The sequence below is a fragment of the Oryctolagus cuniculus genome, chromosome 6 (genome assembly GCF_964237555.1).
Source record: "Oryctolagus cuniculus chromosome 6, mOryCun1.1, whole genome shotgun sequence".
NCBI lineage: Eukaryota > Metazoa > Chordata > Mammalia > Lagomorpha > Leporidae > Oryctolagus > Oryctolagus cuniculus.
The window spans coordinates 89,747,849-89,759,977 of NC_091437.1; positions in this window are offsets into that span (position 1 = coordinate 89,747,849).

Here is a 12,129-nt window from a genome sequence, read left to right on the forward strand (position 1 = left end):
ACCAAATTACATACTGAGTGAGACTGTGGAATTAAAATTGATGTTAAATGGATAAAATGTTTGAAATAGTTGGGAAAAATGAATATATTCTGAAAGTGAAAAGAACATATTTTTTGGAGATCCATTAGACTGAACACTGTAAAGTTAATTGTATGTCCACATTTAGATGCTAAAACCCAAACACCTAATGTGTCTGTATTTCTAAGTAAGACCTTTAGGGAGAATTAAACTAAAATAAGATCATCAGGGTGGAGCCTAGGTCTAATACAATTAGTGTCGTTAGCAGAGAATGAGGTATCAGGAAGATACATGTACAAACAAAAAGCTGTATAGGGCCAGTGAGAAGGCAGCCATCTGTAATCAAGGAAGAGACCTCAGGAAAAACCAAACCTACCAAATCCTTGAACTTAGGATAAGTGTCCAGAACTGTGAGAAATTAAAATCCTATTTAAGTCAAACCATCTGTAGCTTTCAGATGTATCCTCTCTAGAAGACTAATTCAACTCCCAAATAATCTCACTGACTTTCAACCTGCCACAACCTGATTACTTTTCCAAAGTGTTTATTGGCAAATCTCCCTGGAAGTAATGTAGATAAATACATTCTTGATCAAAACATTTAACTGCCCAGCCCTATCTACTGTATGACTTTGAAAGTATCTGGAATGGCACACTGGACTCTGTGATCTCTGTTTGTCTTTCCAGTGTCTCTTCTTGACAAAAATGGGCAAATAGCCAATAATTTAGACAGACAAATCTAATCATCTACCATTCTCCCAAACTACCATGCTGATTCTTAAAACATATGGTTGCTTCATCATTGACTAAAATCCTTCCCCAGACCTCTTTGAAATCATACTGTTTTGAATGAAAGTCTGAGTTTCTGTATCAGCTTAACAGGTTGCTACTATCTGCAGCAGCCACCAGAAGCCCAGACTAAAGGACCAGAGCAAAGGGTCCACCAGAATACGTTCCTTTGGTGTGAACACACTATCAGGGACCAGACTGTGAGCATGACTTCCATGACCTAACTACAATTGAAATTTCATGAGTTCTTAGTATTTACAGACCCTGGAAAGAAATCAGCATACCTGGAGGCCATGCATATCAAAGGCAGGGAGTACTGACATGGACAGAGAAAGCACTATAGCCAGAACATGTATCACTTCAAGTTCATGAGCAAATGTCTGAACACTCTGTTGAAAGGAAATGCTGAAAGAGTGGGGAGTTCAATCTACTAGGAAAGGGAGATGCCTCTAAGATCTTATGCCTGACCACTGGCTTGAGCTATTTGGGTGGGGTGTAGAAATGGAGATTATGTCAGTGGTGACTGAGCCCTGCCTCTGGCATAAGAAAACTAAATCTGGCAGGGAAGAAGGGAAGTATCACTATATTCTTAAGATTGTATCTAAGAACTACATTAAATTTATTCTCTTCATATTAGTATCACACAAAATTTATGTCAAGGCAACACAGAACTATAAGAATTCATTGTGCTTACTTTGTCTGTATACCCTCAGAACTTGTCACACAGAGCAATTACTAATATAAAGAAAAAGACAGAAAGGGAAGGAGAAAAGAAGGCGGCCGGGCGGGAGGGAGGAAGGAAGGAAGAAAAGAAGGAAGGAAGGAAGGAAGGAGGAGGAGAAAAGGAGGAGAAGAGAGAGAGATGTAAAATATCTATTACTAGTTCCAGTTCTATTGGAGATCAAATTAGAAAAAACATTCTAAAAAACAGAAAAATTCTGAGTTTAGAATGGGTTGAAAAGCCAAAAATGCAAGGAATAAATTATATTGATTATCAAAATTCCACCTTGATCTCCCAGACTCTCAATCTATATCACTTACTATAATCATAACTCATGCTAAATATCATTTTACTGTGTCTTTTGTTTTTTATGTATCATCATATATTATCATATCAACCATATTGTTGACCTTTAAAAAGAAGATTTGTGTAATAGCAAAGCATTGAATTAAAAGAACAGAACTGGATCATTGTTTCTTGAGGTGAGTAGTTATCTCTTTTTTTAAAGATTTATTTATTTGAAAGTCAGAGTTATATAAAAAGAGAAAGAGAGACAGAGAGAGAGGTCTTAAGAGATCTCTTGAGTGTCAATTTTCTCATGTATAAAATTGGATTCCTGTAACTAACACCTCATCTCACAAAGTGATTTTGAATACCAAATAAAAAGATGTACAAATGGCTTCTAAACTTTCATTCAAAAAAGGTGGTTTCCTAGAAAAGAGCAATGTTGCTGCATTTCACCAATGGTTCTCTGCATTTGGTCCTAGTTCACTCTGGCCCTTCCAACTGACTGACTTTACCCAAATTATTTGTGTTTTGCAAATTTTAATTTCCATAAATCTAGAATTTGGATAACAGTCTCACAAAATTCTTCCAAGACAAAAATGATTAAAATCTGAAGTATTTGTATTCTATATCACCTGATTTAATGTTATTATCCTAATATCTGTGATCTTGAATAAATCATCTTACTATTTATGCTAACTTCCCTCAGGTATAAAATGAAAAATATAATAGGTTTGTTTTTGCAGATCCCGTTTGTCAGTTCTAGTCATCATTTTATGGAGTTTTAAGATATTTCTATGTAGCCGGCGCAGCGGCTAAATAGGCTAATCCTCCGCCAGGGGCGCAGGCACACCGGGTTCTAGTCCCGGTCGTGGTGCCAGATTCTGTCCCGGTTGCCCCTCTTCTAGGCCAGCTCTCTGCTGTGGCCAGGAGTGCAGTGGAGGATGGCCCAAGTCCTTGGGCCCTGCATCCCATGGGAGACCAGGGGAAGCACCTGGCTCCTGCCATCGGATCAGCGCGGTACACCGGTGGCCACTGGAGGGTGAACCAACGGCAAGGGAAGACCTTTCTCTCTGTCTCTCTCTCTCACTGTCCACTCTGCCTGTCAAAAAAAAAAAAAAAAAAAAAAAGATATTTCTATGTAAAGAATCATGGAATCTGCCAAGGGATATGTACACTTCCTCCTTTTCTGTTTGTATACCTTTAATTTCTTTCTCTTGCCTCATTGCTTTGTTTAGCTAAAACTTTCAACGCTATATTAGATAAGAACAAGAGAGTGGACATCCTTCTTTCCAAGATCTTAGAAGAAGTGTTTTCAGCTTTTCTTCATCCAAAATGATATCAGCTATGGGTTTCCTGCATATAAACATAATGTTTAGATATGTCCCTTTATCTATTTTATTCAAGGTTTTAAAGCATGAATTGATGTTGAATTTTGTTTAAAGCTTTATCTGCTTCTACTGATTGTTATGTGCTATGCTGTTGTTGTGGTGTATCACATTTACTGATTGCTTTATGTTTGAATCACTCCTGCATCCCTTGAGTAAATCTTATTGCTTATTGTGGATTATCTTTTTAATGTGTTGTTTGATTCAGTTTGCTTATATTTTGTTAAAAATCTTTGCATATATGTACTACAGGGATAACAGTCTATGGTTTGCGTTGTATTGTGTCATTTTCTTATTTGGAATCAAGGTTAATTCTGGCCTCATAGAATTCATTTGGAAAGATTCTCTCTATTTCAATATTTTTTTTAGAATTTTTAAATTTCCCTTTTGATTTCCTGAGTGATCGTCTTCATTCAGGATCATGTTGTTCAGTCATCTTGTATTTGTATATGCTCTAAAATTACGGTTGTTATTATTGACCTTTAGTTTTATTCTGCTGTAGTTAGAAAACAAATACATGTAATTAGTATGATTTCATTTTATTTTATTTAAGTTTATCTTGTGACCTAATACATGGTCTATCTATTGAATTTCCCATGGCAGATGAAAATAATTGCATTCTTGAGCTGTTGGATGAAAAGGTTTATAAGTCTCAGTCAGATTCATTTGGTGAAAGTGTAGTTTAACCCTGATGTGTCTTGTTAATTTTTTTGTCTAGATGATCTTTCCATTGCTGATACTAGGAAGTTAAAGTTCTTGAGTATTATAATATTAGAATTTTTCTCTCTTTTTGTATCCAATATTCTTTGTTTTACAAAATCAGTTGCTTCAACATTAGGTACATGTACATTTACAATCATACTTTCGTGTTGCTTTAACCTTCTGATCATCACATAGTGTCCTTTTTCTCTTTTTAGAGCTTTTGTATTAAAGTCTATTTTATCTTATGTAAGCATAACAATCCCCACCTTGTTTTTGGTTTCTTCTTGCATGGAATATCCTTTTTCAATCTCTTCACTTTCAATTTGTTGGAATCTTTATGGTGAAATGAGTGATAGGCAACAAATTTTTTATCTTTTTTAATTCATTCAATCAGTCTGTGTTTTTTAATTTTGGAATTAAACCCATTTATATTCAAAGTTATTAATTAGTAATGATTCATTCACATCAGTTTTTAAATTTCTTTTCATTTGGAAAATTGTTTGTTTTTTTCTCTAGTGAATTTTATACTACCTTGAGGAATGACTATGAGGCCTCAGGGATAGTGATATGCAAGGGTTTCTGTCCCCTAGGACTAGATGGAGTCCAACAGTGACTTCTTTTTCATGATGGCATCACACATCTGCAGCCTAAAATCTGGGAGCTTGGGAAAGACAGATTTTTAACTTCCTTCTCTAAAGCAAAGCCATCCTGTGTAACTTTTTTTTATTTTTTTAACTTTAATAAATAAAAATTTCCAAAGTACAGCTTTTGGATCACAGTGGCTTTTTCCCCCTATAACCTCCCTCCCACCCTCAACCACCACAACTCCCGCTCCCTCTCCCATCCCATTCACATCAAGATTCATTTTCAATTATCTGTATATACAGAAGATCAATTTAGTATATACTAAGTAAAGATTTCAACAATTTGCACCCACACAGAAACACCAAGTGTAAAGTACTGCTTGAGTACTAGCTATACCATTAATTCACATAGTACAACACATTAAGGACAGAGATCCTACATGGGGAGTAAGTGCACAGTGATGCCTGTTGTTGACTTAACAAATTGACACTCTTGTTTATGGCGTCTATGACGTTAGTAATCACCCTATGCTCTTGTCATGAGTTGCCATGGCTTTGGAAGCCTTGTGAGTTGGCCAACTATGATCTTGTTTAGAAAAGGTCATAGTCAAAGTAGAAGTTCTCTCTTCCCTTCAGAGAAAGGTACCTCCTTCTATGAGGGCCCATTCTTTCTGCTGGGATCTCACTCACAGAGGTCATTTTTTTTTTTTTTTTTTTTTGCCAGAGTGTCTTGGCTTTCCATGCCTGAAATACTCTCATGGGCTTTTCAGCTGGATCCGAATGCTTTAAGGGCTGATTCTGAGGTCAGAGTGCTGTTTAGGACATCTGCCATTCTATGAGTCTGCCGTGTATCCTGTTTCCCATGTTGGATCATTCTCTCCTTTTTAATTCTATTGGTTAGTATTAGCAGACACTAGTCTTGTTTATGTGTTCCCTTTGACACTTACTCCTATCATTATGATCCATTATGAACTAAAACTGATCACCTTGACTAGTGAGATGGCATTGGTACATGCTACCATTTGGGGCAAGTCCGATTGAGCATATGCCGAACTGGACATCTCCTCCCTCTCTTATTCCCACTCTTATATTTAACAGGGATCACTTGTCAGTTAAATTTAAACACTTTGGAATAATTGTGTCAATTGAAGAGCTCAACCAATAGTATTAAGTAGAACAAAAAATACTAAAAGGGATAAAGTATTAAGTTGTTCCTTGACAGTCAGGACAAGGGCTAATCAAGTCATTGTTCCTCATAGCGTCCATTTCACTTCTAGAGGTTTCCTTTTAGGTGCTCATTTAATTGTCACCAATCAGGGTAAAACATATGATATTTGTCCCTTTGGGACTGGCTTAATTCACTCAGCATGTTGTTTTCCAAATTCCTCCATTTTGTTGCAAATGACCCGATTTCATTTTTTTTAAAAAACAGGCAGAGTTAGACACTGAGAGAGAGAGAGACAGTGAGAAAGGTCTTCCTTTTCCATTGGTTTACCTCCCAAATGGCTGCCACAGTCTGCAAGCTGTGCTGATCCAAAGCCAGGATCCAGGTGCTTCTCCCTGGTCTCCCTTGCGGGTACATGGTCCAAGCACTTGGGCCATCCTCCACTGCCCTCCCAGGCCACGGCAGAGAGCTGGACTGGAAGAGGAGGAGCTGGGACAGAATCCAGTGCCCAACCAGACTAGAATCCAGGGTGCTGGCACTGCAGGCGAAGGATTGGCCGGGATTTCATTTTTTTTTTTTTACTGCTGTATAGTATTCTATACAGTACATATCCCATAATTTCTTTATCCAGTCTACTGTTGATAGGCATTTAGGTTGATTCTAGGTCTTAGCTATTGTGAATTGAGCTGCAATAAACATTGAGGTGCAGACAGCTCTTTTGTTTGCCAATTAATTTCCTTTGGATAAATTCCAAGGAGTGGGATGGCTGGGTTGTATGGTAGGGTTATATTCAGGTTTCTGAGCAATCTCCAGACCGACTTCCATAGTGGCTTTATCAGTTTGCATTCCCACCAACAGTGGGTTAGTGTCCCTTTTTCCCCACATCCTCGCCAGCATCTATTGTTGGTAGATTTCTGTATGTGAGCCACTCTAACCGAGGTGAGGTGAAACTTCATAGTGGTTTTGATTTGCATTTCCCTGATTGTTGGTGATTCTGAACATCTTTTCATGTGTCTATTGTCCATTTGGATTTCCTCTTTTGAAAAATATCTGTTAAGGTCCTTGGCCCATCTCTTAAGTGGGTTGTTTGTTTTGTTGTTGTGGAGTCTCCTGATCTCTTTGTAGATTCTTGTTATTAAACCTTTATTGGTTGCATAGTTTCCAAATATTTTTTCACATTCTGTTGGTTGTCTCTTCACTTTCCTGACTGTTTCTTTCGCAGTACAGTAACTTCTCAATTTGATGTAATCCCAATTTTTAATTTTGGTTTTGACTGCCTGTGCCTCCGGGGTCTTTTCCAAGAAGTCTTTGCCAGTGCCGATATCTTGCATAGTGTCTCCAATGTTCTCTAATCATTTGATGGTGCTGGGTTGTAGATTTTTGATCTTTAATCCATGCTGAGTGGATTTTTGTGTAAGGTGTAAGGTAGGGATCTTCTTTCATGTTTCTGCATGTGGAAATCCAGTTTTCACAGCACCATTTATTGAATAGACTGTCCATGCTCCAGGAATTGGTTTTAGATCCTTGATCAAATATAAGTTGGCTGTAGATGTTTGGGTTGATTTCTGGTGTTTCTATTCTGTTCCATTGGTCTATCCATCTGTTTCTGTACCAGTACCATGCTGTTTTGATTACAACTGCCCTGTAGTTTGTCCTGAAATCTGGCATTGTGATGCCTCCGGCTTTGTTTTCTTTGTTCAAGATTGCTTTAGCTATTTGAGGTCTTCTGTGTCTCCACGTGAATTTCAGCATCATTTTTTCCGCATCTGAGAAGAATGTCTTTGGTACTTTGATTGTATCGCATTGAATCTCAAAATTGCTTTTGGGAGAATGGACATTTTGATGATATTGATTCTTCCAATCCATGAGCATGGAAGATTTTTCCATTTTTTGGTATCCTCTTCTATTTTTTTTAAGATTTTGTAATTCTCATTGTAAAGATCTTTGACTTCCTTGGTTAAGTTTATTCCAAGGTACTTGATTGTTTTTGTAGCTATTGTGAATGGGATTGATCTTAGAAGTTCTTTCTCAGCCATGTGTATGCAAAGGCTGTTGATTTTTGTGCATTGATTTTTTATCCTGCTACTTTGCCAAACTCTTCTATGAGTTCCAATAGTCTCTTAGTAGAGTTCTTTGGATCCCCTAAATAATCATATCATCTGCAAAGAGGGATAGTTTGATTTCTACCTTCCCAATTTGTATCCCTTTAATTTCTTTTTCTTGCCTAATGGCTCTGGCTAAAACTTCTATAACTATATTGAATAGCAGTGGTGAGAGTGGGCATCCCTGTCTGGTACCAGATCTCAGTGGAAATGCTTCCAACTTTTCCCCATTCAATGGGATGCTGGCTGTGGGTTTTTCATAAATTGCTTTGATTATATTGAGGAATGTTCCTTCTATACCCAATTTGCTTGGAGTTTTCATCATGAAAGGGTGTTGAATTTTATCAAATGCTTTCTCGGCATCTATTGAGATAATCATATGGTTTTTCTTCTGCCGTTTGTTAATGTGGTGTATTACTTTGATGTATTTGTGAACATTGAACCTTCCCTGTATAATTTAGATAGCTTACTTTTGTGGGTTCCAAGCTTTTTATGATTTTGGCTGTCATATAGTTAAGATTGCTAGTGTCAAGTATCCCTGGAGATGAGGTCTACTGGGGCTCTCTCCTGTTCACTCTTGCCCTAGCAGTGAGGGTTATCAGTCATCACAATGGCTGGTGCACATTTTTCTCCTCTTTTGACCATTGTCCCAGGTCTCCATGACCTATGGATTTCCTGTGTCCCCTTGTTGAATCCCAGTTCTCTCCCTCATGTCCTCACATCAAAATACAGTCATGTGGTTGTCATTATGGTTCTTCTCTACTGAGGGGAAAGAGAAATGATGGGAATATCTATTTTGCCATCTTGAAAAATCTTTCCACAGCAAATATTCTGAGAGTCAGGATGCTGTTGAGACCCCACAAGGAAAAGGAGTTTGTCTCCAAGTGCAAGGAGTTCGTATGAAAGCAATACCCTTAGTATTAAGTTATGAGTGCTAGATACCAGTAAGAGCATTTTAAGATTTGTATTTATTGAAGATCAAAAAGCATACCAATTATCAGCACTCATCCAACATGTTTTAATATTGGGAATCAGGTTCATCAGTGCATGACTATCACCTCTGCCCCCATCTTCCCACTCACACATAGACACACTATCTCTGTACTTGCTAGAGCTTTCAAAACACCTGGGGAGACTTAGAAAACAAAACTCAGTGAGAACTAGCATTGTGGATTGTGAAACAATGGGCTAAGCCACTACCCGTGATGCTAGCATCCTATATGGATTCCCCTTTCAACCCCAGCTGCTCCACTTCTATTCCAGGTAATGCACCAGGTAAAGCAGCAGAATATGGCCTTAGTGCTTGCACCCCTGAACCTATGTTGGAGACTCAGGTGGCGTTATAGACTCATGACTTCAGCCTAGCTCAGCCCTGGCTGTTGCAGCCATTTGGGGAGTGAATCAGCAGATGGAAGATCTTTCCCTCTGTCTCTCTCTAATTCTGCCTTTTTGTGTGTATATCTATATTTTATATATATATATATATATAATGACTGAATAATATCCCATCATTTTATGTATAAATATATATATATATATCACATTCTAGTCATCCATTGATGGAACCTTGGTTGATTCCATATCTTGGTTTTTGTGAATAATGCTGTAATGCACATGAATATGCAGGTGTTTGATACGATGATTCTATTGAATATATTTCAGTTCCTTTGGATACATACTCAGTAGTTGGCTAACCAGATCATATGGTAAGTGTTTATTTATTTTTAAAATTTTTGCCCAGAGTTCATATCATTTGTTGAAAAGATTCAGCTTCTTGCACCCTTAATTTTAGGATATTTTTCCAGCAGTGAAATCAGCTGGGGCCCGGAGTGAGCCATAGCTGGAAAAAAATTTAAAAGGGACATAAGGCTATGGAGGAAAAGAAATCTGCAGCTCTTTTGCTGCATTAAGTTTAGAAATAGGTTTAACACAATTATAAAACACCTCAGAATGTCTATCCTGTGGATTCAAACTATGTTGGACTTCATTATTGAAGCTGAAATTTAAAAATGAAATTATTTATTAAAGAAATTATTATTGAATTATTACACATTATTAAATTATTATTTAAGAAATTTATTGATTGTAAATTCTTCAGAAATGCCTTTGGGTGTTTGTATAGGCACAGGTCTAACAGATGGATTCTATTTCTCCCTTCCCAACTTCTCCGGCAATTACCACTGAACATCTAGTTTTCCACAATGCAGAAAGCAAGGAGAAAACAGAGTCACAGGCTGGATTAGTGAGCCAAACACTTGTTATTGACTCTACCCTTTGCTTCTCTTAATAATTGATAGGGTTATGCTTAAATGGATTAACAATCTTAAAACTGGAATTGAGCAAACCTTAAAGTATAATCTTTGCTCTTTAATATTTAAAGTTTTAGAAACTTTCTTATGAGTTTTGTTATATATTTAGTATCTAGTATTTTTCTTGAACATTAAACTCTTTAATTTAGTAGCTTTTTAAGCCTTTCTAAATTATAAGTGATACTTTCTTAGTGTCATTTTCTTAAATCAGACATTAAATTTTTCAAGTAGCATTGTAAATATCCTAATTTGTTCAAAGAAAATAAACAAATATATGTATTACTAATAGTAATTATAGTCAGTGAATTTATTGGGACACTTGATGGTATTATGGCATATTGAAGTGAACTGTCATTGGCCAAGCTTACTTGTAAACTTAATTACAAAACAGATATTTTAAAAGCAGTAACACTTTAGCTGGTTAGAGCTATCTGGTCTACCTTTCAAAACCTTGGTCTTTGCCAAAATTCAAAATTAGGTCAATTGTGTAACTCTTCTATCAGGTAAAGCCAGATGTTCCATTTAACCTCTAATATAAATAAAACATTTGATAAATTTTTGCAATACCTTGTAAACAGCTGTCTGATCTGAAAACTTCCTGCTGAAGCAGTTACACTGATGTGGTCATTCTCTTTATACAATGTAAAGTAATTGTCTTTATCCTTGGGAAAACTGCTGCTACGGATGTTATAAAGTTTTTTATGACAACACATTAGATCTCTTTAAAACCGCTAATGTCTAGTCAACACATGTTTAATCTACCCAACAAGAATTTATTAAGTATATTTAAAATGTAAGAAGTAGCAGCTGACATGGTTCTCTGAGAATGAAAATGTAAGTTGAATGCCTTATTAAGGCAGTTTTATTATATTTTCAATATTGTAAAATAACATCTCAGAAACTCTTAATGCTATGTGTTAACAATGCATCTTGTATTCTTTTCCAAGTTTATTAAATAAGGCTACAAATTATACTCTTCATGACATTGTCTCTTTCATCCTGGTTAATATAAGCATGCTTCTCACAATACTAATTACTTTATGTAATTAAAATAATTAATAAGAAGGTAAAGCGTTGCAGCAGAAATTGCTTAAAACTAAATTAAAATAATATTTTAGACATATATAAAATGTCTGGCATTTCTAGAAGGACAAAAATCTAATATCAAGTAAATGAGTTGGCATATTTCAAAATTTTAGCAGATGAGCATGTGCGGTCCATTCTAATGAATTTTGACTATGTAACTGTGTTTTAGAATTTTTTCTTAATGACTCAAAGACTGAGATGTTATGTGAAATAAGCTGCATACTAAAAAAAGAATTGTTAAATAATTCAGATTTGTGTTTAATATTTAGAAAATCAAAATATTTTATTGGAATGTATGTTTTAATGGACTTTAGCTTTATTGGGAACTTAAACATCTGTTAATTCAATGAATAAACTGTATGTTAGTCATATACACTACATTATATATTTTGTATATACATATTCCTTAGTTTTTTTTAGGTGTATAATTTTTGTTTTTCAGTCAAAGTTTCTTAGCCTTTATAACCACATTTTTTATATTATTCACATGCAAAAAAATTAAAGGGATAACACTTGCTTAAAATATTTTAAACGTACAATTATGGGTATTAACCTTACTTTCTTTTTCAAAAATAGTGGGCCAGATTTCCTGATGACAGTGTTTCACTTCTTTTTGCTGTTAAGTAGGCAGAATCTAATGGGTGGTGGCATAGTCCGACTGCAGCTTCCTGACAAACTTTCTGAGTAATGATGAATTCACAAGTATTTCTGAGCTATAGCTTCAAGATAAGGGGCTTCAGGAATCTAATATCCAGGAAAATGTTATACCCACATCACTGGCTTATGTTGACCAAGTAAGTTATTGCAGATAGATTCGATGGTGACAAGGAACTGAGATATTGTCTACCAGCAATGAGGATGTAGCCTTGGTAAAAAGTGACATTCCTGTAATGCAAGCAGAGAGAGATGCTTTAATTATATTACACAAAAAGTTGCTGTCATTAAAAGCTCTTGGACATGTGTGCATGCACACACATATAT